The sequence below is a fragment of the Eumetopias jubatus genome, unplaced genomic scaffold (genome assembly GCF_037043125.1).
Source record: "Eumetopias jubatus isolate StellerSeaLion01/CBP00866 unplaced genomic scaffold, mEumJub1_p1.0 scaffold_7, whole genome shotgun sequence".
NCBI lineage: Eukaryota > Metazoa > Chordata > Mammalia > Carnivora > Otariidae > Eumetopias > Eumetopias jubatus.
The window spans coordinates 117,874,451-117,896,082 of NW_028274813.1; the positions used below are offsets into that span (position 1 = coordinate 117,874,451).

The following is a 21,632-nucleotide window of genomic DNA, read 5'->3' on the forward strand; positions in this document are numbered from 1 at the left end:
TGGGGGGTGACGTCGAGAAGCAGTGTCTGGCGTCAGGGCTGGTGTTCTCGGGTATCAGGAGGGCCGTGGAGATTGCTTAAGCCGAGAGCTCCCCACCAGCCTTCTGGGCGACCCGGAGTGATGAGTCCCTCCCTGCCGGCCTCTGCCCACCGCGCTCGCCACTCCTCGCCAAGGACTTAGTCTGACTCCCACTTTAGGTGTCCCTTTGTGTTTGTAGGGGAGCTATAAGACAGGCACCCGGGTATCTGTGGAATCCTCTAGGGGAGAAACAGAAGGCCGGAAGGTAGGCCTCCATAGCTGGAGATTTCTGAGCTCTCATCCGGGAGGCCTGCCTGCGATGGGTCCTCTCTGGATCCTGGGGCTTCTCTGACTAATCAGTATCATTGATTCAGCAGTGTGCTCGGACTTGGACAGTGCTAGCTGCTGCATGAAAAGGGGCCGCAAGGAGCAGCCCGGAGGCTTGAGATGTACATGGTGGAGTGGGGGGTGCTGGAGGGGTGCAGCAGTAGCCTGTGTGGCCACAGAGGGCGCAACTGCCACCTGTGGGGGAGAAGTCATGGGGAGCAGACTTTGATCCCTAGTTATGACAGACCTTTCCCATTTTTGAGCACCTTAGCATCATGAGGTAGTGAGCTCCCAGTCCTTGGAAGGATCCTAGTAGATGTTGGTTGTTCACAAAGAATGAAGGAGACAGACTGATGCATCACGTGGGGGTGTGGAGTTGCTAGGTTATTTCTGCAATCCCGTGAGCCTAGACTGGGGAAGCGTATCTTCAGTATGTGCTTAGTGTAAGCCTTAGCTAGAAGCACCTTCTCCCCTTGCTCCCCACATGCACCCCGAAAGGTTAATCAAGAGGTGCGTGATTTAAATGCCTTCCCTGGTAGACAGCAGTAGATTCTCCTGATTCAGAGCCAGTGTAAAGCATTCTCAGCAGCATCACTCGAGAGGAGGTGGTCAGAGCTTAGAGCCATATTCGCATCCTTGCAAACATCTGCGCATATATTTCGTGCCTGGTGCTTCTTTGCAGGAAGACTCGAGGCGAGAATGTAAAGGAAAACCCCATTCCCCCTGCGTGGTGTCCACCAGGCCGGGAGTCCACACAGGACCTCGGGTCAACCTAAATGTCTGCAGATGTGTCATCCCAGAGCTAGCACTGCACCTGACGGAATGAGAGTCCCTGAAGCCCACGGTGTGGGCAGTACAACCCTTCCTTTAAAGCACCACAATCTGGAAGAATCTTAGTGTCTTGGAGTACTTGTCCACTTACAAAGAAGATACTTTTTTGGAAAGTAAAGAACTGCAGTGCTTCATCGGTAGTGCCAAACCGTGATTATTTTTCTTGGTGTTCATTTTAAAAGCGATTTGCAGCTCATTTCTCCCTCATGTGCAGGGGAATGTGTTTTGTGGGAGCAACAGGAGGGGGAAGGACACCTACTGTAGTTTCCACCTTTCTTCCTGCCACCCAGGCCCCAACAGTGTGACACAGGGCGCTCTCCCGAGAGACTGTGAGACTGTCTGGGAGCCACAAGTACTCTGAAGTAATAGCTTACGGGCGCCTGGGTGGCTCAGTCGTTAAGCGTCTGCCTTCAGCTCAGGTCATGATCCCAGGGTCCTGGAATCGAGCCCGTGTTGGGCTCCCTGCTCGGCAGGGCGTCTGCTTCTCTCTCTCTCCCTGCCCCTCCACCCCACTCATGCTCTCTCTCTCTCACTTACTCTCTCTCAAATAAATAAATCTTAAAAAAAAAAAGAAAGTTACACTAATCGGTCCATAAATACCATCTTGTGGACACCAACCAAGGTGTGGGGAGGCAAAGACATTCAGCTTGGGGTCCACCTGGTCAGAAGCCGCTGGTCTGCCTTGCTGTGTGACCCTGAGCAAGTCACATTGCTTCTCTGAGCTCCAGTTTCTTCCTCCATAAAATGAGGGGGTCAGTGATTCAGGGATTAATTTTTACGCCTTCTGTGTTCTTTTCTAACTGCTCTTCACATGCAAACTGTTATTAGGGTCATTTCTTGCCACAAAGCAGAGATCCTCTAAAGCATCACAGTTCATTTGACTCTTCGTTCTTGTGAACTGTTTCCTTGTTGGAGGTCAGGGCGACCCTTCCTGGCTCTCATCATAGAAGCATCATCCCCAGGAAGACTGTGCATCTTAAGGAGGTGTTGGCAGTCACGGCCTGAGCCCTGCTCTGAGCCAGCTCTCATGAGGCTTCTCTGGGAACGGCCCTGTGTGTGGGAACAGGACCCAGGTGTGGCCTCCAAGGACAGCCCAGTCCTGCTCCTGGGGCGGAGGGGACAGTGAGGCAGGGGGCGCAGGTCCACGGTACCCACGTGCTCTGAGAAGTGAATCATCAGCAGATGTGACGATGAGGGACACAAGGGGATCCATGCACAGCAGTGCAGTGTTGGTGAGATTTCTGAGCGAAACATCTAACCCTGGAGCTTGCAGAGCATGAAGAGCAGTGAGCTGGCGTTGACCCATGCTTCCCAAGGAGGCAGGCGCAGTGCTTTGCATGCAGTGAGTCTCCCAAAAGGCTTAGAAGGGCAGAGTGTGATTCACGTGGTCTGGGAAGAGGTTCGGGAATTGCCTGCGGTCACCCAGCCTGGACAGTGGTTCAGCTCTCCGATTCCAAAGCCCAAACCCTTCACCACCATTCGATCGTCTGCCCAGAGCGGAGAAGGCAGGGAAAATGCTCTGGGAACATCTGTCAGTGAGAACTCACCTCCTAGACTCAGAAGCGCCCGCCCGAGGAGCCAGGTGCCTGCAAAGAGGACAGGTATTCTGGAGGCCAGGTTGACTGGGCGTCGGATGCTGCGGGGGCGGCAGGGCCTGGGGGGGGGGCGGTGATGGCCTGAGTGGCCCCAGACACATCTGGTACTGTCCTTCCTCCTGCTAGGTGCTCGTCCCCTCGGTGCCATGTGGGGGAGAGGCGTGAGGACACCCTCAGACTCCGGACGCCCCTCCAGATGGACGAAGGTGTGAAGCTGTCAACCCGGTGCTGGGAGTAGGGAGAGTGGGTGGCTGGAAGAGCACCTTCAGCGTGCACGGGTGGCCCACTGCCCCAGCGCTGCTGCTAAATCCCTCCCCAGCCCCCGGCCAAGAGGGCAGCACGCTTCCCTGCACCCCGACCCTGAGCCACCCAGCCGGTCCCCGGCACTTTGTCTTTGCCCCTCAGGCACTTTGTCTTTCCCATCCAGGTGCCCCCTCCCGTTGCCTCCCGGGAGGCCTCCAGGTGCTGGGAACCCAGCAGAAGGGTTCTAGACCTTGCCTCGATGCCTACCCGCTCCCTGTGGAAGCTTCTGGGGCCCTCTGCTCCTGTGCCGGAGCCCTCTCTCTGCCTCTGTTTTGGCTCTTGGTCTCTCTGTGCCGCCGGCACCCCTGCAGCGCATCTGAGGGCCAGGCGTGCAGGTCTTCCTTCCCCAGGTGCTGGCGGGCAGGAGCCTGCAGAGCAGGAGGGCCGGGCCTGGGAGCGGGAGGAGGCCATCCCTGTGGGCCATGACTTCAAGCTGACAGCCGTACTTGAAAGCACGTGCTTTGAGGACTGAGCCCCCAATGAGGTCAGCTCAGTGGGCCCCCGGGCCCTGGGGGTGCAGCCTTATTTGGAAACAGGGTCCCTGTAGGTTGATGGGGTTAAGGTTGGGCTTGGTCCTAAACCCCATTGCCGGTGTCCTCATAAGGAGGCCCCATGAAGACGGAGAGGAGCAATGAAGATGGAAGCAGAGCTGGGGCATCACCCAAGCACTGCGGGCATCGTCGGGAGCCGGAGGTGGTGGAAGGGCTCTTCCCCAGGGAGCGCGCCCTGCCAGCACCGCGGTCTCGGACTTGTGGCCTCCAGACCTGAGAGAAGAGAGCACTGTTGTTCTGAGCCGCCCACTTGTGCTGGTTTGTGCGGCCGGCAGCGCTGGGGGGCTAACCCGGATGTCCTGTGGGCCGGCCTCCCGGCTGATGTCCACAGCCCCCACGCCTTCCTGCCAGCAACCTGTGGTCCAGCGGCTGGGCAGGTAGGACATGTGGGACTGAGCCACAGCATCGAACCAGGAGCCACACTGGAGGTTTGGGCTCAGGGAAACACCTGTACAGTGGTGGCCGCGGGGCATGGAGGCCCTGAGCCTAGGGCAGGTCATGTGACCTCTGGGGGCCTCCACCTCCCTCACCTGGAAGCGAGTCCTAGCGGTGCACTTACTAGTGTTTTCATTCTCCTCGTGAGGATCAACTCACATCCAGCAGACGTTTCCTGCCGGCTGGCTGTGTGTCAGGCCCTGCGCCAGCCAGGGGGACAAGGATGCGCACGCACATGCGCGTGCACACACACACACACACACACACACACACACACACACGCTATTTATGCCCAGAGATTGTCAGACGGGATTTGAAAAACAACCCCACAGTCTAGCTCTATTCTGTTTGCACGGACTCACCTAAATACAAGGGCACTAACAGGCCGCCAGTTAAAAGGATGGGGACTGGGAAACCTGAGCCCGAGCAAACAGGGATGGTGGGGCTTTGCTAACGTCAGAGGAAGGCGTCCATGGGCGTGAAAGCATCGTGACGAGACGGGGGGAGCAGCTCAGGGTAGGACAATACGGAGTAACAATTCTCCAGCAAGATGCTTGGAAATGTTCAGCTTGTATTCACAAAACGGAAGAGCCTCAAATTATGTAATGCAAAGACCAATACAATTATCTGAGCAAAGGACAAATCCTTGATCGTGGTGGCAGGTTTTTAACACACCTCTCAGTAACCGAGAGCTCAGCAGATTAAAAATCAGGGTACAGAAAAATCTCAACGACGCCATTAACAAGCTCGATCAAAGGGATAAGCGCAAAACCCTGCAGCCAACAGAGAATACACATTCCTTCAAGTGTTCAGGGAATTAACTGTGTAAAGATTGACCATGAACAGCCACAGAAGAACTTAAAGAGAACTAATGAACTCCCGTTAGGCAGACCTCCAGCTTCCGATCACAATCCAGTAAAAACGGAACAAAATCCCCCATGTTGGAGAAAAACCTTATAAATGATGCAAAAAATAAACCACAATGGAAGTTAGGACACATTCAAAACTGAATAATGGAAATGCTACCAGCTAACATGTCCTGAGTGTCTGCCGTGAGTCAGGCCTGTTCTAGATGCTTCTTACCTCTGCATCCCCATTTCCCAGGTGAGAAAAACGAGGCAAGGCCTGGCTGAGAAAATCGTGCAGGGTTCCGGGGAGGCTAAGTGGCAGAGCCGGGAGCCAGAGCTGGCCTGGAGGTCAAGTTCAGAACTCCATGTCAAAACCCACCGGAGCAGCTGTTGTGCTCTCAGCTTCAACTCTTGGAGAGGAAGTGGCTCCCAGGCCAGTCCTACCCGCGGGAGGGGCAACCAGATGGCAGGTGCCCCGTCAGGTGCTGTCATTCCGCCTCGGGGGCCTCACCCACCACCCCCTGCGGCTCCTTAGTAGGAGCTCTATCCCCCACGTTATTCCCACCACCCCCCCACGCCCTGCCTGGCCTTTCCCGCCTCTCCTCCCTGGCTCACTGGGTGCCTCCTGACCCCCCCTCCCAGCCCCATCCTTCCCTGACATCAAGGCCCAACTCAAAGGAGCCGTTCTGGAGCCCTCCCACCATGTGGGGTGCCCTGGGGCCATAAACTGCAAAGCTGATCTTGCCGCCCCTCTGGGTCCCTGCTGCCTGGCGGTGCTCCCGCAAACTTCTCCAAGGACATATTCTGAAGGGCTCTGCATTCAGTTGGTAGGGAAGCGTTCCTAAAGCCTTGAGTTTTATCTTCAAAATTCATCCAGTTTGCAGTCTGCTCCGTGTTTATTTTATAATAAAAGCATCTTCATCCTCAAGTGACAGACTTAGAAAATGCTCGAAATATCTGCTGCGTAGCACTGTAGAGAACCCCGTGTGAGAAGCAGGCACTTGCAGGGTAGAGCCCCAAATCCCCTGCCTCCACATGGGCTCCCTGTCCAGCCTTCTCTGGACCCAGACCCTGCACAGATCCGCTCCTGCCGTTCCCTCTGCCTGGGGGGCCGGCCCCGCGACATGGGGGGTCTGCCTCTGCTCCCACTGCCCTCACTCACTCTGTGCCGTGATGCTCCGTTGTCCTGGCTGCCAGGTCCCTGGACTCTCAGCTTCCTGGTCTGAACCCCCTTTCCCTTCCCTGCCTGCCCTCTGTCAACACGTCTTCAGCTACCTCTTCTCAAGTGCTCAGGGACCACAGACAGTGGGTTGGGCCTGACAAATGTCAGGCACGTCCCCGGTTTATGCACTGATAAGTCTCACGGTCCAGCCGCCCTATGTTTCAGCTTCCCCCACGTCCTGGGGACCTGGAGGGCACCTGCCACAGGGTGCCTGTGGTTTGGTCCCTTGTGGCCTGACACCCTCCCTGGGCTGAGCAGGAGCCTCTTGAAGCCAGGGACCCACCTCCCTGCTCTGGTCGTCGGGCCAGGAGGGCTGTTGGAAGACTCCGCTGAACAGCAAATGAGCATGGTCCCCACCCTGACATTTCCACCTAAGTTTCTCAGCTCTTAAGTCATTGGTTAAAATGCCAAGTAAACAGGGATCCCACTTTCAACTCCCTGGGGGTGGATGGGCTCCATTTCAAATGCGGCTGTTGTGCTGAGCTTGCATAATCACCTCCTAGCTCATACACTAGATGAATGGGCAGGCGCTCCTGCAGGGGATCCAACAGCCCCCATGGGTTATCACAGTTGATGCTCTGCACAGTAGATGAACCGCGGAGGTTTGAGCCAAGCCCCTGCTTTAGAGATGGGGAGACTGAGGCCTGGGGAGGGGAACCCCATCACAGCCTCTCTCCCTCGGTCTGACGAGGTCCCAGGAGGAAGGCAGTCCAGCCCTGAGGGGTGAGCAACCATGCTTGTTGGCCTGAGGCTGGTTTTCTGACACCTGGGACCTGTCGTGCAGCATGTGGGCAAACACAGGTGGGGGTTCCCCTGCCCCCCTGCGTCACGGTTTCTCTCTCCTCCCCATCTATAAGGTCTCCCAGACAAGTTCTAGGGGGGAAATGAAACAGGCAGACATAGCTGAGGCCCAGCCTGTCACCTGGACCCTCCAGGCCCCACCAGGCAGCGGGCGGGCTGGTGGCCGGAGCTGCCCCGAGGCTCTAATGCTGCCCAGGCCCTGCCTTGCTGGGCGCACGTCCCCCAGATCTCTAGCGCGGCCGGTCTCCCACTGACTTGCTCTCTTGTACAAAGGACAATTTAAAAGCTCTCTTGGAGCTGCTGAACTTCAATCTCCGTAAACATTTCTTTTGATAAATGCCAGGATCCACACGGTGGGTATTTTGAGAGGCTGTTTAGCCACGTGCTGGCACGTTAGGGAGACCCAGACAGCTCTGTCCCTGATTCTCTGTGTAACCTTGAGCAAATCCCCACACCTTTTTTTTTTTTTAAAGATTTTATTTATTTATTTGACAGAGAGAGACACAGCGAGAGAGGGAACACAAGCAGGGGGAGTGGGAGAGGGAGAAGCAGGCTTCCCGCGGAGCAGGGGGCCCGATGTGGGGTTTGATCCCAGGACCCGGGGATCAGGACCCGAGCCGAAGGCAGATGCTTAACGACTGAGCCACTCAGGCGCCCCTCCCCACCCCTTTTTAAAAAAAGTTATTATTTTGGGCGCCTGGGTGGCTCAGTTGGTTAAGGGACTGCCTTCAGCTCAGGTCATGATCCTGGAGTCCCGGGATCAAGTCCCACATCGGGCTCCCTGCTCAGCGGGGGGTCTGCTTCTCCCTCTGATCCTCTTCCCTCTCGTGCTTTCTATCTCGCATTCTCTCTCTCTCTCAAATAAATAAATAAAATCTTTAAAAAAAGTTATTTTAAAAATTTTAATTCCAGTGTAGTTACTATTCATTTCACATGTACAATATAGTGATTCAACACGTCCATGTATTACTCAGCGCTCATCAAGCCCACGCCTCTCTAAGCCTTGATTTCCCCAAGTGTGACATGGAAGACGTATACCTCTACTTTGTTGAGTTGCTCTGTGAAGTAAGGGAGAAACCTTGGCCTGGCACATAGTAAGCCCTCAGCTAAAGCTCGCTGTTCTTATCTCTGACGCCTGATGGCTCTGAGGCCAGGCTGGTTTGGGGAAGGTTTGAGGATGTCAGCCAGGGTTCAGTGAAAACCCGGGGACTCCCTAGGGAAGGAAATTTAAGATTTCTGCCTCCTGGCCTCTGCCCATGCAAAACTCAGCTCTGCTGTTAAATATTCGTCAGTTTCTTTTTCAAGCTTGCTTTAGCTATTCGGGGAGAAAGGGGAACTCTTGTGCACTGTTGGTGGGAATGCAAGCTGGTGCAGCCACTGAGGAAAACAGTATGGTGATGCCTCGGAAAGTAAAAAATAGAGCTACCCTATGACCCAGCAATTGGACTACTACCAAAGGATGCGAAATACAGATTCGAAGGGGCACCTGCACCCTGATGTTTATAGCAGCAATGTCCACAATAGCCAAGTTATGAAGCAGCCCAGATGTCCATGGACTGATGAATGGATGAAGAAGATGTGGTCTATATATATAATCGATATAATTACTTAGCCATCAAAAAGAATGAAATCCTGCCATTTGCAGTGATATGGATGGAACTAGAGAGTATGATGCTAAGTGAAATAAATCAGGCAGAGAAAGACAAATACCATATGATTTCACTCATATGTGGAGTTTAAGAAAGAAAACAAAGGAACAAAGAGATAAAAAAAAAGAAAGAAAAAGAGGCACACCAAGAATCAGATTTTTTTAAAGATTTTATTTATTTATTTGAGAGAGAGACAGAGAGTGCATGAGCAGGGGGAAGGGCAGAGGGAGAAGCAGACTCCCAACTGAGCAGGGAGCCCGACATGGGACTTGATCCCAGGATCCTGAGATCATGACCTGAGCCGAAGGCAGATGCTCAACGGACTGAGCCACCCAGGCGCCCCAAGAATCCTTTCTATGACTGAAGACTATTCCACTGTGTGTGTATATTGTGTTTCGTGTATCTACAGACCTGTTGGGAGACAACTGAGTTGCTTGTACCTGTGGATGTTGTGAATAATAATGTTGCTGGGAACATTGGTGAACCAGCATCTGTTCACGTCTCAGAGGTTGTAAAATGGCCCCGTGGGGACCTGTTTCCTCCTTTGTAAAATGAGCAACTGGGTGACTTCCTGCTCTAAGAGTCTGTGAAATGTATCTGCTTCCAAAAAAACTAAGGGGGAGGTGAGGGTGAGGTCAAAGGTCATCCTACCCTCTGGAAGGACAGGGTTTGTCAGGGGCCCAGGGCGTTGCGCGAGCAGTCCTCCTGGAGGACACATGGTGGACACAGCTGCAGCCCTGGGGACAGGGGCTGGACCTGGAGGGGATGTCTTGGGTGGAGCGGTGCGGGGCATCTGCTTTCAGCCTTGGTGGCAGGACCCCTAGCCCTCAGCTGACCCCCACCGTGCCTGGGATGGCAGGAGGGCAGGGAGGCCTGACCCCACCACCCAACCGGTCCTGGGGGGGTCCAGGGACTGAATGAGTCCAGGGCAGAGGGTGGAGACGGGCAGCCTGCAGGTTGCACGTTGCCCACCGGCGGGTTTTGTTCAGCGGGCTTGGTGCTGGCTGCCCGGGAGCCTGGGTGGCTCAGTCGGTTGAGCGCTGGACTCTTGACTTTGGCTCAGGTCCTGGTCCCAGGGTCCGGGGTCCCACTGGGTGCTCAGCGAGGAGCGGGCCAGACGCCAGCGCCCGCTGCCCCTCCCCCGCTGCCCCCCCGCGCATGCGCACAGGCGCTCTCTCGCTAAAATTAAAAAAAAAACCTTAGTTGCCAATATTTTAAAAATCAGGAGTTTTTAGTTAAAATCCAGATTTGTGATCCCCTTTTAACTACAGTCAGAAAAGCTGGTGGGGCTGGCCCGCGGGCCCGTCTGATCCGGCCTCACAGGCGTCCATCCCCGGCCCCTCGTCTGCCCGCCCCATAGAGCCCATTCAGCTCTCCTTAAATCCCTTAGCCCGCCTTCCTGAGCTCCAGAAAGTGAAAGGTCAGAAGTGAGGTGCTGGGGCGGACTGCCTCATCCGTGTTCCAGCTCTATTATTCATTAGCTGTGTGCCCTTGAGCAAGTGACTCAACCACTCTGTGCCCCGGTTCCCTTATCCCTAGAATGGTAACACAACACTTTCCTCCCAGGACAGTTGTGCGGCTTCAGTGGATACACACACACACACACACACACACACACACACACACACACACACAGCGCTTAGGCAAGTGTCCAGGTCGTGGGCAATGAGAAGGGGCACGAGAGCAAGAGTCCGCAAGGGTGCTGAGCCCCGGCCTGCAGTACAGGCGAGCGTGAGGCCCAGTCCTGCTATTGTTATAGCTGTGTGGTCTCCCACGGGCCACGTTTCCCACCAGGCTGACGGTGCTTCTGGTCCTCGGAGACCCCACGAGCCCCACAGTCATTACTGTGAAGTGCCCGCTGAACGTTCTTGGCGCTGGTTCACAGCTCTCCCCAGCCCCGCGGCCCACCCCTTGCAGAGCTGGCCAGTGGACACTGATCCCAGAGGCTGGGAGATTGAGCTGAAACGAACAAAGAGGCTCTGCTGGGCTCACAATGGCACCATTGTGAGCACACGGGGCTCACAGTTTCCCTTCTGTCTTCAACCTGCACAGATGCCCTGGAGGGCCCCGGGGGGGGGGGGGAAGGCGTGGGAGCCCTCCCAGAGTTCTGCCCACTGTCCCAGAGGTCAGAGAGGAGGCACAGCCTGCAGGACCCTGGTGTGTGGGGGGGGTCTCCTTGTTATGCAGATGAAAAATCTGGGGCCCAGAGTGGGAGAGATACTTGCCTGACGTCACAGAGCAAATGGGGGGGCGGGTTGCAGAAGCAGGAGGCCCCTCTGCTCCAGGCCTTACCTCTGAAGCCAGCACCATCTTTCGGATATTTCCCCTAAAACTCTCCAGGGCTGTCCACTTCCTCGGGATGGAGTCCAAAGTCTGAACCCCGTAATCAGACCTGCCTCGTCTTGATGGGTCTTGCTTCACCTCTCGGCCTCGATGCCCGCCCCCCCCAGAGACTTAGACTTTAGACATTTGACCTTTTATCCAAATGAAGTTGTATATTCTGGCACTAAACACACTGACAAGATGTAAAAAAGTAAACATTTATCTTGCAACTTAAATATTTAGAATATATCTAAACTTGTATCCTGTTTTGGCATTTTTTCCCTTCTTTTAAAATAATAGCTTATTGAGATATAATTTACATACTATAAAATTCATTTTTTTGTTCCTTAGAAAAGGAAGGGGCCGACGGAGAGGGAGAGAGAGAACCCCAAGCAGGCCCCAGACCTGAACACTGGGTACAGGTTTTGTGGGGACATGTTTTTGTTTCTCTTGGGTCCACGCTAGGGGTAGCCCTGCAGGGCTGGAGGGTAACTCTGGGCACGACCTTCTGGGGACCTGCCTGCAGTTCTCCAGCTCCGCAGCCAGGTTCCGTTCCCGCCAAGCGTGTAGGAGGGTCCTGGTTCCTCTCCTTCCTCACCAATGCTCTTGTCATCTATCGGCTTCCCGACAGCCTTTGGGGAGTTTGGCAGCAGTGTGGCCTCTGCCTGACTGCCAGGCTGCCTCGCCACCCCCCCATGATGCCCAGGGATGGCCCTGGGCTACTTCTTCCCTACGGCAAGCCTGTCTCCTTGATATGAATGAGATCACTGGTAGAGAGCACCTGGCAGGTGGGAGGCACCAGGGGTGGGAAACCAGGTCCTTGTCCTGCCAGACCCACAGCCTAGTGAGGCAGTCAAGTGCCCTGCGGCACACATATCCACTCACGCAGGCCTCTCTGAAGTCCAGTGGGCAGTTTGCAAACCGCAGGCTGTATGGGTGCCCAGTGGGCATTCGAACCCAGCTGGGCTCAGGCCAATGCCTGTGTGCTTACTCTCTGCACACTTGACCAAGGGGCAGCGTTGAGTCAGGAGGGAGTGTGGTCGACCACGGGTGTGCAAAGAAGAGTATGTTCGCCATCTGGGAAGCAGTAACGCCTTCACGGGGAAGGCCTCCCCGACCGGGGTCTTCTAGGATGGAGCTGGGAAAGGAGAGTGGAAATGAGACACCAGGCCCAGGAGAAGGGCACCTGGCCTCCCGGAAGCCTGCAGATGCATGGCTCTGCTCTTCCCAGCTCAGTGTGGCTGCGGCGGCAGGCGCGGGGTGGGGGCGGGTGGGCAGGCGGGCGGGCATTGAGGCCGAGAGGTGAAGCAAGACCCATCAAGACCAGGCAGGTCTGATTACGGGGTTCAGACTTCGGACTTCATCCTGAGACGGTGGAGAGCCCTGGAGAGTTTTAGGGGAAATACCCAAAAGATGGTGGTGCTGGCTTCAGAGGTCTCCCCCAGATCACCGAGGAGTCTCGTTTAGCTGAGGCTGGTACCCAGGGGAAGAGGGGAGGAGGCCAGACTGGTTCTTGTCTCAGCCGTTTCCATGGTGACACTAGAAGACGGTAGGGTTCCTTTGAATGAAATATCCCTACCGACATTTCAAGTGTCTTTGTGTTTCAGGCTGGCCTGGATCCTGTCTCTGAACAGAGAAGGTGAGCGGAGAGGGGGAGGGGCAGGAGATGCTGGGGTCAGGTGGTGTGGGGCAGAAGGGCCCTGTCGTGCTGCCGGCCTGTGCAGCCTTAGCCCCCTATCCTCCATCCCTCCATCCTCGCCGCCAGGCCTCTCAGGACCAGCACCTAATGGTAGTCAGGTCATGCCTCTTGGGAAGAAGAGCTTTTCTCCTTGTACTCAGGGAGATTCTACGGAGACCAGCACTTTCATTCTGGGGCCTGGGCAGTCACTAGTTCATGAGCTCCTTAGGGACCTCCTGAAGCCCTTTCTCACCCCCCCCTCATATTTTGCAGCTGAAAAATAGAGGTCCGCATTTGGGAAATGGTTTACACGAAGGCTAAAAATTGCAGAAGACCTGCCTCAAAAAACTAAACTTAGAATTACCCTAGGACCCAGCAATTCCATTTTGGGATGTATGCCCAAAGGAGTTGAAAGCAGGGATTCCGACAGGTATTTGTACACCAACATTCAGAGAGAAGGGGAAGTAACGCAGATGTCCGTTGACAGACAAAGAGGTAAACACAAGGGGGCACAAGCACACGCTGGAATATCACTCAGCCTTAAACAGGAAGGACATTCTGACACCTGCTACAACATGGATGAACCTTGAAGACAATATGCTCGGTGAAATAGGCCATCACAAAAGGACAAGTACCGTATAATTCCACTTGTATGAGGTACCTAGAGGGGTCGAATGGCAGGTCCCAGGGGCTGTGGGAGGCAGAGGGGGACCTAGTGTCTAATGGGCACAGAGCGTCCGTTTGGGACAATGAAAGGGTTCTGGGGACAGATGATGGTGACGGTTACATGACTACATGAACGCACTTAATGCCCCTGAGCTGTACGCTTCAAAATGGTTAAAACAGAGAATTTTACGTATTGTGTTATTTCATCACAATTTTGAAAACAAGAAACACGCACACACAACTTCCACAGGAATAAGGATCCAGGTATCTTTGGTCTCAGAACAGCTCTTTCTGAATAACAGGCTCTATTGAGCTGTATCATTTTGGTCCTGCTACCCCAGGAATTAGTTTGGTTTAAACAGCTTAATATCGAGGGTACTATGAGCCCCACAACGATCAGCTTTCCTCCTTTGCCTGGACTGCTAGGAAGGTGTGGACCAGATTTACAGTCCTCTTATACATGAGAAGAACCCAGCACTTCTGGGTTCTCATTTCTGCCAGCCCAATTGTAAAGGAACGTATAAACACGGAAAATGTTCATTCTCTAGTCATACCTTTGTTTTACTTTCTTTTTTCTTTCTCATCTATTTTTTTAAATAACCTTTTTTATGATTATACAAGTATATATATGCATTTTAGGAAGCTAGAGAATAAAGACAAACAAAAATTCAAAAAGTAAAACTTGGGATTCCTCTTCCCCAAGTGTCACCATTAATATCTTACTACGTGGCCTTCTTTTCCTAAGAGAGATTACATTTTGCCTGCAATCTCCTTCTTTCAATCAGCCACCTCCACTTTTCTCCTATAGTGAATTTTCAGCTCGTCTGATATTCAAAATATACTCACTTTCCCCCCATGGATCCCCAAATCTGACTGATAGCTGGTTTATCCAGAACAGTGTCTGATCCAGGATCACCTATCTCATCTGCCTGGTATGGCCCTTGGGCCCCCTCATCTAGCAGAAGTCATTTCTAGAAATACAGAACTCAGCGAAGACCCTGGGCCAGTTGTCCTGCAGGTTTCCCATCTTCTGATTTTGTGTTACTGCTTCCGAGTGGTGTCATTTGTCTGGTTCATCATGCCTCTTCACTTCCTATGAACTGGAGTTAATATCTAATGGCTGGCAAATACACACAAAACATTTTTGGATAGAATAAATAATTACCACTGATCCTGTGTACTTCGAATTGCGTTCCTACCAGAGACGCACGCTCTTGTTGAGGATAAGTAAAGCCACTGGCAAAACTCAGATGAATTTCTCAGGGTGGTGACAGCCTATCTGTCCATTCTTCCATTCAACTGCCCCTCCTGCATCTAGGGAGTGAGGGGGGTCCTGTTACTTTGATCGTTGTGTATATCCAGTTCCCCACCAACTGTTAATGTAATGGTTTAACTGCAATTTGATCATCCTTGTTTCCAAAGGTTTGTGAAATTATGCTTTTACTCATCCTACATGTGTTTTTTTTTGTTTTGTTTTGTTTTTTGTTTTTCCTTTGAAGTAGAGCACTCCCTCATCAATGGGAACTAGGCGGTGATGAGAACTACAGTTCCTACTAGAAAAGCAAAATAAGTCTTTGATTTTTCAGTTTTAGTGGGGAGAGGCTTGAAATAGTGTCCCTTCCCACACTGAGGTGTTATCAGTCTATAGGATAAAGGTCTTCACCTTTTAGATCTGTAGGCGAAAAACACCATATGGTATTTTCAATTAATTTCTGAGACTGCTTAGTTTTTCCATAACCGTCTACTGTGTGAACAATATGGCATGGCTTAGTTGCAAAATCCCATAAAACCTCAGGAAAATTCCAGAAACCTCAAGCGCACACGGGCCCCCAGAGGCCAGCTAGCTCTACTACTGTGCCTTGGGCTCTGAGCTTTTCTGCAGGACATGCGTCCACGCAGGTGTCCAGCACTTCCCCCGCCCCCCGCATCGGGGCGAACACCTGCCCCGGGGGTCTCTGGGAGGACCTGGAGCAGGTGTCCGGCGCTTCCTAGGTCCCCATGCATGGCGGGCGAGAGTCCCGCCCCGGGGTCTCCAGGATGGACGCGAGCAGGTGTCTCGCACGTCTTAGGCCCCCCTGCATGGGGGGCCGGGCCCCTGCCCCGGGAGTCTCCGGGATGGACGCGAGCAGGTGTCCCGCACCTTCGCGGCCCCCGCCCCCACTCCCACTCCCGTCTCCAGGCCGCAGTGGGGGTAGCCTGTGTGGCCGGCCTTCCCTCTGACCACTAGAGGGCCGTCTGCACATTTCATCAGACAATAAAAGTTTGTGTGCGCAGAATCAGAAATGAACCCCAATGTTGAGAGTAGTGAAAAACTCTATTCCCCAAAATATGAAAAATAAAACTAATGAGAAGCATAAATCTCGAGCAGGTTAAAATAATCTTATTCCTTTGAAAGCCTCCAGAAAAGAGAAGGCTTGCACCTGCCCGGCTAGCTCAGTCGGTAGAGCATGGGACTCTTAATCCCAGGGTCGTGGGTTCGAGCCCCACGTTGGGCGACCGCGATTTTGCTTTTCTAATGAGCCCTGGGGGGCTCATCAAGCCCGGTCTCACCAGTGTGTTTTCATCCGCGGTGCTCACTGCGACCTTCAGCTTCTCGTTTTCAAACAATGCAACCCGTAAAAATCCACGGCTACGTGGGGCGGAAAAACCCTTGTCGCAGCGCGCCCTGTGTGAGGGCCAGTGACTCGCATGTTAGGGGTAAGAGGACTGAACATTGGTGAGTTTGTGGGGTTCTGCCCAAAATATTTTTAATTAATATTTAATTTATAATTACTTAATATTTAGTTGAATGCTGTGCAGTATTGATTAGTTTGGAGATCAGCAGTGACTCGAGGGGTTTATTATGCATATTGATTTCCTGTCCTTAAATTCACTTGCTTTCTGCCCTTGGGAAGGGCCCCTGGTTATCGGGGGCTGTTTAAAGCCCCCCCACCCCCCAAGGACCGCTTCAGTGATCAGCTAATGGGGTAGCTGTTGTGAACAGACCGTTAGGACTATTTTAACGTTTTTTCCCCCTAAGTTAGTGATTCAAACTGAACATTTTTCCACCTGCCATTTGGGAGTCTCAAAAGACCTTTTCCTGCATAGGTTTTCCTGAAAGAACCCAATTTCTTAGGGGCAAAACGTGGCTTTTATGTTGACAGCTGCAAATGTTTTCCTTATCTTAGACACTTTCCATCCTTCCTAGCAACTCCCAAACATTCTCCACAGCCACCGGATTGTTATCATCAATTCAAGATACAATGTCAGACTCTGGAAGAAACACATGGAAAATTTCAGCAACAGAAATGAAGATCCCTAAATACCTCTATTATTACAGTAGTTAAAAAATCTTTAGGTGATGCGGGTGATGTAGAATTTTTCAAAAGGCAAAAATCCCATCCGTCAGAGAAGAGGTAAACTGGTAAATTGACAAGAAGTCAATGAAGATATCACCCAGCTATTGATTTACTGATTTTTCATTCCAGTATCGTTAACATACAGTGTTATATTAGTTTCAGGTGCACCGCACAGTGATTCAGTAATTCTGGACATTACCCAGTGCTCATCACTGTAAGTATACTCTTTTCCCCAGAAGTATTCATCATGCATCCATTTTATTTTATTTTATTATTTTTTTAAAATATTTTATTTATTTATTTGACAGAGAGAGACACAGTGAGAGAGGGAACACAAGCAGGGGGAGTGGGAGAGGGAGAAGCAGGCTTCCCGCTGAGCAGGGAGCCCGATGTGGGGCTCGATCCCATGACCCCCAGGATCATGATCTGAGCCGAAGGCAGACGCCCAATGACTGAGCCGCTCAGGTGCCCCCATACATCCATTTTAAATTGAACACTGTGTTATGGGTTGAACTGCACTCCCGTAAGATGCATGTGTTGAAGCCCTAACCCCCAGTACCCCAGAAGGCAGCCTTATTTGGAAATAGGGGTTTTGTAGATGTAATTAATCAACATGAGTTCATACTGGAGTAGAAAGGGCTCTCAACTCAGTACGACTGGTGTCTTTATAAAAAGAGGGAATTTGGACACAGACACACACCCAGAAATGCACATTTTGGACACAAGAGAGAAGGCCATGTGAGGATGTAGGCAGAGGGTGGAGTGTTTCCACAAGGTGGGGACACCAAGCATTACCAGTAGAGCTAGAAGGAGAGTCCCAGACCAGGTTCTCCCTCCCGGGCTCAGGAGGAAGCAGCCCTGACCACACCCTGATCTCAGACTTCTGGCTTCCAGAACTGTGAGACAGTAAATTCCTGTTGTTAAGCCACCCACTCGTGGCAACTTGTGATGGTAGCCCCAGGACACTAATTTAATCAGCATTCTATTAGGAGGTGATTTTGATTTAAAATTTATTTTTTAATGCTCTGTATTAAGTAATTACCATTCATCTCATTTCATTTCATTTTAAAAAGTGTTAGGAAAAGCGATGGTTTGGTTGGATGCAAATGTTCAGCTCTAGGGAAGGAGTTAGGGTCACAGTTCCAGCAGAAGTAACATTTAAAAATGAGCTTGATCTCAAAGGATATTTTTTTCTTGTTGCTGGCTGGTGATTTATTATGTTGACTGATGATTGATTACTATTTTTGCTAAAAGAATATATTCAAAGATATGCCAAATCAAACACACTTTACTCTCCCATGGAACTTGTATTACAAGACTTGGCATTCAATTATTCTTTTTTTTTTCTTTTTTAAGATTTTATTTATTTATTTGAGAGAGAGAATGAGAGAGAGAGAGAGCGCACATGAGAGGAGAGAGGGTTAGAGGGAGAAGCAGACTCCCCGCTGAGCAGGGAGCCCGATGCGGGACTCGATCCCGGGACTCCAGGATCATGACCTAAGCCGTAGGCAGTCCCTTAACCAACTGAGCCACCCAGGCACCCGGCATTCAATTATTGTATAAATGATTCATTTTAAGAAAGTGCGCTAATTCTCTGTGGTTCCGTTTCTTTGACAAGCAAAGGGCAAGAAAAAGAGAGAGATAACTTACAATTGAAATGTGAAGAAATGAGTGAACTGTGTTTGGATCCTGATTTGAACCAACCACTCGTAAAAACACATGTATGACCACAATCTGGAGAATCTATTTGCTGACTGGGTACTTGAAGATACTAAGAAGTTATTTATTTTTAAATGTAATAACAGTATTGTATTTAAAAAAAGAGCCCTTCGATTGTGGTGAGCACCGGCTGTTGTAAATAAGTGATGAATCACTGAATTCTATTCCTGAAACTAATATTACACTGTATGTTCACTAACTGGAATTTAAATAAAAATTTGGAGAAAGAAAAAATAAAAAAGAGATGTGTACTAACTTGTCTATGATGGAAATAGGTATCATATCTGGGATTTGTTACAGATTTTGGTGGAGAGAGGAATGGTTGGTAGCAACGAAACAAGATTAATAACTGTAGTGGCTGAGTGATGCATACATCATCATACTACCCCCTCTACTTTTGTATATGTGTTTAAATCTCCATAAATTTAAATACTATTTGATTATGCAAAAACAAAATCGTCTAACCTCCTTAGCCCAGTGACCAAATTTAGCATCACTGATGAGACGCACAGACATCATGAGTCTCCTGATGTGACCCAGTTGAGAAGTACATAGCATCACCTATAAGATATTCTTGTCAAAAGCACTCAACTTAGATCTAATCAAGGCTTTAGACCCAACTTTAAGCTTATGGAAAGTATAAGGAGAAGAGACATGAGTTAAGTAAGGCCGTGAGTAAACAGTCAGACAAATCCAGAACGTCAGACATTCAAAAAGGCTCAGGTTCTTCAGAAAGCAAATGTCATGAACACACACTAATACCTTTAAAAATAAAGTGTGTACGTGGGTGGACTGTTCTGTGCAGAGGGCCCCCTCCCACCCTGCAGCAGTCTGGTGAAGTCATTGAGCTCTTTTCAGAATGATTTCAAATGTACAAAACAAAAACATACAGGATGATAAAGGAAAACAATTCTACTGAAATAAAGTTATCAAAATATCTTAAAATATGGTAATGTACATGCTTCATTTCTAATGCATTAAATAACAAGATCTAGCAGCAGGTCTAATAAGTATAGTAATTTCAAAATCATGATGAATGTAAATGATAGCTTGGAGATATATACAAGAACTGTCATGTGACATGAAAACACCTGGCAAAGGGGCAGGTGTTGCTGATATTGTTGTAGTTCGTTTCTTTCATTTATAATGAAAGGACAGGCTAAATTTCACTTTGAATGTGGTGAAAATAAAGACATAATTTTTTACCTTTGAATTGTATCCATGGATTCCTACCGTAAGAGCTTCTGGCCTAGATTTAAAAAAGATTTAAAAGATTTAACAACCAAATGCAAAATGTCATTTAATGGATTCAGTTTTGAAAAAAAAAAAAGCAACAAATATACAAATATTTTGGGAGCCAGTGAGGAAATATGGAATGGGAATTAAATGATTTTAGGGAATCACAGTTAATTGTGTTGTGTGTGATAATGGTATTGTTTTATATAAGAGAACGCCTTTCTGTGTTGGAAGTACGTGCTAAGGAAACCAGGCATGATACATAGTGTATTATTTTTTCTAGTTGTCTGTATTTTTTTTTTTTTTAAGATTTTATTTATTCGAGGGTGCCTGGGTGGCTCAGTCCTTAAGCGTCTGCCTTCGGCTCAGGTCACGATCCCAGGGTCCTAGGATCGAGTCCCACACCGGGCTCCCTGCTCAGTGGGAAGCTCGCACTCCCCCTGCTTGTGTTCCCTCTCTTGCTGTCTCTCTCTCTGTCGAATAAGTAAATAAAATCTTAAAAAAAAAGAGATTTTATTTATTTGACAGAGAGAGGGAACACTAGCAGGCTTCCCGCCGAACAGAGAGCATGATGCGGAGCTCGGGGCTCGATCCTAGGACTCTGGGATCAATGACCCCAGCGGAAGGCAGACGCTTAATGACTGAACCACCCAGGCGCCCTGTGTGTTTTGTTTTGTTTTTGAGGGAGAGAGAAAGAGCCCTGGGGGCAGGAGGCGGCACAGAGGGCCGCCTGAAGAGAGAATCTTAAGCAGGCTCCACACCCAGCGCCCAGAGCGGGATTGGGGCATCCATCCCAGGACCCTGAAATTAGGTTAGGACTTGAGCCAAAATCAAGAATCAGATGCTTAACCGACTGCCCCACCCAGGCGCCCCCAAATAAAGTGACTTTTAAAGATATTTTTATTAAAGTGCATTACTTGTAACTGTATAATGTGATGAATTTTTACAAGTGCCTTACTCGTAAAGTGCATTACTCGTAACCATACAACCTGATGAATCTTTACATATGTAAACACCATGTAACCCACCGCAGAGAAAGATAAAGCACACAACCGGCATCCCCTCCAGCCAGCCCCCTCCCGCCTCAGGTAAGCACTACCCTGATTTCTGTAGGAGATTCTGCTCCCGGTCTGGCTTCCTGTCCACGGAACACCAGGCTCTAGGGACTGATGATAGCATGGCTGGCAAGGATGTGGGAAAACAGGCTCTCTTAAATTGTTGGTTGAAATGTAAGCTGATGAAGCCTTTCATAAGGCTGTTGAACATGCCCCCAGCCTCTGACTCAGTAATTCCACATCTGGGGCCCTAAAATAATAAAAACAATGTGTACAACGGTTTAGGTCGAAAGACGTGGGTTTCCGGCAGTGGAGCCCTGAAAGCAGCCTCAGGGTCCTGTAAGAGAACCAAGATCCCATCAGTTAAGGTCTATGAATTCCGGGGATGTGGCGAGCCCTGGAACATGGCAGGTGGACGCAGACGTGATTGCAGGTGTGTGTCCCGGCGGCGCGGAGGCCGGGGAGGGACAGGAGGGCGACGCCGGGTCCCCGCAGTTGTGCCCCGTGTTTTACGCAGCTGAGTGGCAGCCTCAGGAACGAGCAGGGGGTGGTAGAATCACAACACAGAAGGCAGGGTGGGTGCCGGGGGCGGCCAGCGGACACGGGTGGGTCCGCGGCCACCGCCGTCGCGGGGGGGGGGGGGCGGGTGAGGGGCTGCGGCGGGAGCGGGGCGCCCACAAGCCGCCACCCCCACACCCCAGCCCCGGGCACTAGGACGCGGGCGGCACGGAAGAGCGCCGAGCGGGCTCGCAGGGACCCTCGCCCCCGCGTGTGCTCCAGGGGTGCGGACCTGCGGGCGGGGCGCCCCGGCCCCCCTCACTCTCGGGCCGGCCGCCCCTCCCCCACCCCGCGGAACTACCGATCCCGGCGTGCCCCGGGGCGGCGCGGGCGCAGCGGCGCGTGCGCGGCGGGCGGCCGTTGGCTGGGGCGGCGGCTGCGCGGTCGCGGCGCGGTGAGGTCTGCGGGCGCTGGCAAATCGGGCCCAGGATGTAGAGCCGGCGGTGCCTGACGGCGCGTCTGACGCGGAGCTGGGTGGGG

At 51.5% G+C, this 21,632-nt stretch overlaps 1 non-coding gene across 1 annotated transcript; it reads left to right on the forward strand.

Moving 5' to 3' along the window:
• Positions 1-15,668: 15,668 nt before the first annotated feature.
• TRNAK-CUU (transfer RNA lysine (anticodon CUU)) lies at positions 15,669-15,741 on the forward strand. Its single transcript has one exon. It is a non-coding gene; the product is annotated as a tRNA-Lys (tRNA).
• The last annotated feature ends 5,891 nt before the right edge of the window (positions 15,742-21,632 follow it).